The sequence below is a fragment of the Dryas octopetala genome, chromosome 4, assembly GCF_963921425.1.
Source record: "Dryas octopetala chromosome 4, drDryOcto1.1, whole genome shotgun sequence".
NCBI classification, from domain to species: Eukaryota; Viridiplantae; Streptophyta; class Magnoliopsida; order Rosales; family Rosaceae; genus Dryas; species Dryas octopetala.
In genome coordinates, this window is record NC_141369.1 from 4,705,975 (window position 1) to 4,709,939 (window position 3,965).

The window sequence follows — 3,965 nt, forward strand, 5'->3', positions numbered from 1 at the left end:
AACAAGGGAATAAAGGATTATTCTTGGTAGTGGGGTTGGGCGACCTCTATAAGGAAATAGTCAAAGCTTATATGTTGTGCATGTTTGACGTTCTCATAAAACTTAATGACTCCTGCATGGGTAACAGCTGCCTTAGCTTGAACTAGGGAACATGTAGGTTAACTAGCTAAGGAAGGCCCAAGAAGCTCTTAGTTTATGCATTAGGAGAACAATGGCGAGAAAGTAACTAGCCAAACCTTTTTAGCTGTCAAACTTTAATATGTTGTGTTCAAATTAACTGTCATTAGCCTTGGATGGTTATTGCATGCTTATCTGATTTGAAACTGAAAACTTAACATTGCAAGATAGAATAAGGTGTGTGTGTGTGTGGTGATGTGTGCGTGTGTTCCATCTTTTCAAAACCCCCCATTTAGATATTCTAGTGATTAATTGCATTGATTTGTTGTTTATTAACCATTCCCTGTGGGATCGACCTCGTGCTTGTACGCTTTGCTATTGATGCGATTCGTGCACTTGCGAGTAAACTTAGAATGAGATAATTGTTTATTTTGTTCTAAGAAAACATTCAACAAGCAACCCTAAGCCGCAAGCCCTAGCTCACCATAGCCGTGAGCCAATTGCTTGTGCAAGGTGCCTTCTCTTCCTTGTCTTGCCACAGCCCCTCCCACCTGTTTTCCTTGATTTTTCTCCTAGTTTTCTATTGTGCTATTGGATTATGCCTCTGAATTTATTTAATTAAGTTTCTGGATTTATTTAGTTGTCTCTTGATTTCAATTAATTCATGTCTCTGATTTCAATTCGTTTATGCTTTTAAGTTTGTTTACTTTGTGTTTCTGATTTAATTGTTAAGCATGAATTGACACTCCAAGGGTAGGCGCGGCCTCCTTGGTCCTCAACGACTCTTCCTCGGTTATTCGAAACAAAAACTTTGGTTGCCTCCCAATCAGCGCTTCTTTTTCTGTCTTCAGCCTGACATTGCCTCTCCTTTACTTGCGTCCTTTCCTCTTTTTCTTGCCATTGCTACTCTCGGCACTCCCTAAGAATGAACTGAAGAAGCTCTCCATCTCTGACTTCTCATCTCCATAAAAAGTGATCTCCTCGCTCCGCGGCGGCTCGGAAGTGAGATAATACACCTCTTGCTTGGTGTTGTGACGAATCTTCATGAAACACTCCATTGCTTTGTACTCCATGTTAGAGGTGCACAAAAATGGTCTCCCAAGAAGAATAGAAACGTCACCAGGAAGTCTCGGCACATCTAGCACTATGAAATCAGAGGGAATTAGTAAATTACGACATCTAACCAAAACATCCACAAGCATACCAAGGGCTTTCTCGACTGAAGAGTTGGCGAAGCGAATGTTCGAATCAAACGGGTGCAAATCAGCTTCCACAAATCCAAGCCTCTTGAACACCACCAGCGGCATGACATTGATGGCTGAGCCATTGTCAATTAAGGCATTGGCAATCTCATACTCCCCTATGCTGCACGGTATGACCAATGAGCCTGGATCCCTCTTCTTGCTCGGAAAAGATGCAAAGAGATAACCACAAATCTCTCTAGGAACGTTGTGACTATGCCCTTGCTCCTCAAACTTTTTCTTGATTGACTTCAATTCCCTCATGGTTGCTGGAAATTTGGTGACGTCCATGTCCGAAATGAGGGGAATCACACGTGTATCAACTTTCTCTTCAATCATGTCTGGATCCTCCTCTTCCTCACTATCCATGATCTCAATCACTTCCTTAGTCTTAACCACTCTAACTCTTTTTCTTGGAGTTGTTCTCAGAATAGCATTTACATGCTCCTCATTCTTCGGGTTGACGATGGGCTGACTAGGCAATTTTCCCTTCTCTCTCTGGCCCAAAGTAGTGGCAATCTGACCCACTTGACTCTCCAAATTTGCAATGGCCTTCGAGTTGGCTTGCCTCTGCTGCTCGGTTCGGTTCATGAAGGCATTGGTGCTCTGAGCAAGGGAAGTGGTGCTTTGAGCAATATGAGCAATCTTGTCCTCCAAACTAGACCTCTCGGCGTTCGGGTGCACATACGGCTTGTTGGTGCTCCCACTAGCTTGCTGTCCATTGTTGTTGCTCCATCTGAAATTAGGGTTGTTCTTCCATCCAGGGTTGTAAGTGTTGGAAAACGGATCATACGGCACCCTAGGATAGCTCCCAACCTGGTTTACTTGATCCACGTCACCTCCTTGTTCTTGCATACCCATCAGCTTCTCTTGAGCCAAAGACAACTTCTGTACCATAGTCTTGATTTCCAAAATCTGTCCCTCCATGGTGTTTGGCACATCAGCCACCTCATATAATCCTCTCTTTGGTCCTCCTTTTGAACGATTGGAATCCCATTGTTGAGAACTCAAAGAAAGTGACTCAAATAAGTTTGTAGCCTCATCTTCCGTTTTTGACATAAATACACCACCACATGCCGAATCCACCTTGGCTTGATCCCTCTCCAATAAACCTTGATAAAAACAGCAAATCACATACCAAGGAGATAAGTTGTGGTGCGGGCAGCTAGTAAGCAACTCATTGAATCTGTCCCAAGTCTCATGGAATGACTCGTCCGCTTTTTGCACAAATCCAAGGATCTCCTTCCGAATCGAATTTGTTTTGAAAATTGAATAAAACTTGTTCAGGAACTTGCTCGAAAGATCATCCCAAGTCGAAATGGAACCACTGGGCAGCGAATACAACCACCTCTTTGCCTTGTCCTTAAGCGCAAAAGGGAACATCCTCAAATGGTACTGATCGGCATTCAGACCCCTCAACTGTGCGGCTTCACAAATCCTGGAAAACTCCTTCAGAAATTGGATCGGATCGTCCCCATTCAACCCATGGTAGCTCGGCAACAAATGGATCTGACCACTCTTGATCTCAAAATCAGTGGCTATTGTTGCACAACGAATGCAAGATGGTTGAGTGGGCAGCGAAGGTGCTGAAAAATGGCTCAGGGGCTGCGGCACAATCTCATTTGTCTCAGCCATGTCGACACTTCCAATCTCTTCACTACTCGAATCTGATGCACTAGGTAGAGGGCTGCCTCGAGATGTACCTAAAGTTTCGTTCTTGAGCCTCTCCAACCTTGCAACAATTTCAGGGTTCATAAAACACACCTAATCAAGAGAAAATACACAATCACCAGAAAGAATGCTTATAAAGGCATGGCATTTATTAAAAACCAAAAATTAACCAAAAATGAAATCTAGCTAATATAACCTAATTCTAATGACTAATTAAACCAATTCATTGATATTAGACACCATTCCCCGGAAACGGCACCAAAAACTTGTTGAATGTTCTCTTAGAACAAAATAAACATCTATTTCATTCCAAGTATACTCGCAAGTGCACGAATCGCATCAGTAGCAAAGCGTACAAGCACGAGGTCGATCCCACAGGGAATCGTTAATAAAAAACAAATCTATTCAAATAATCACTAGAATAACTAAATGGAGGGTTTTGAGAGATGGAAACACACGCACACATCACCACACGCACACACCCTTTATTCTATCTTGCAATGTTAAGTTTTTAGTTTCAAATCAGATAAGCATGGAATAACCATCTATGGCTAATGACAGTTAATTTGAACACAATGTATTAAAGTTTGACTGCTAAAAAGGTTTGGCTAGTTACTTTCTCGCAATTGTTCTCCTAATGCATAAACTAAGAGCTTCTTGGGCCTTCCTTAGCCAGTTAACTTACATGTTCCCTAGTTTAAGCTAAGGCAGCTGTTACCCATGTAAGAGTCATTAAGATTCGTGGGAACGTCAAACATGCACAACATATAAGCTTTGACTATTTCCTTAGAAAGGCCGCCCAACCTCATTACCAAGAATAATCCCTTATTCCCTTGTTACTTGTGGTTTAGTGTCTTTGACGATTTCACAACTAAACCTAACAATTAAACTAGATGCAATTACCCTAAGGTGGCCAGTCAAAGGATGCAAACAACT

At 42.2% G+C, this 3,965-nt stretch overlaps 1 non-coding gene across 1 annotated transcript; it reads left to right on the forward strand.

The window, feature by feature from the left end:
- Positions 1 to 2,505: 2,505 nt before the first annotated feature.
- LOC147286270 (small nucleolar RNA R71) lies at positions 2,506 to 2,611 on the forward strand. Its single transcript, XR_015122171.1, has one exon. It is a non-coding gene; the product is annotated as a small nucleolar RNA R71 (small nucleolar RNA).
- The last annotated feature ends 1,354 nt before the right edge of the window (positions 2,612 to 3,965 follow it).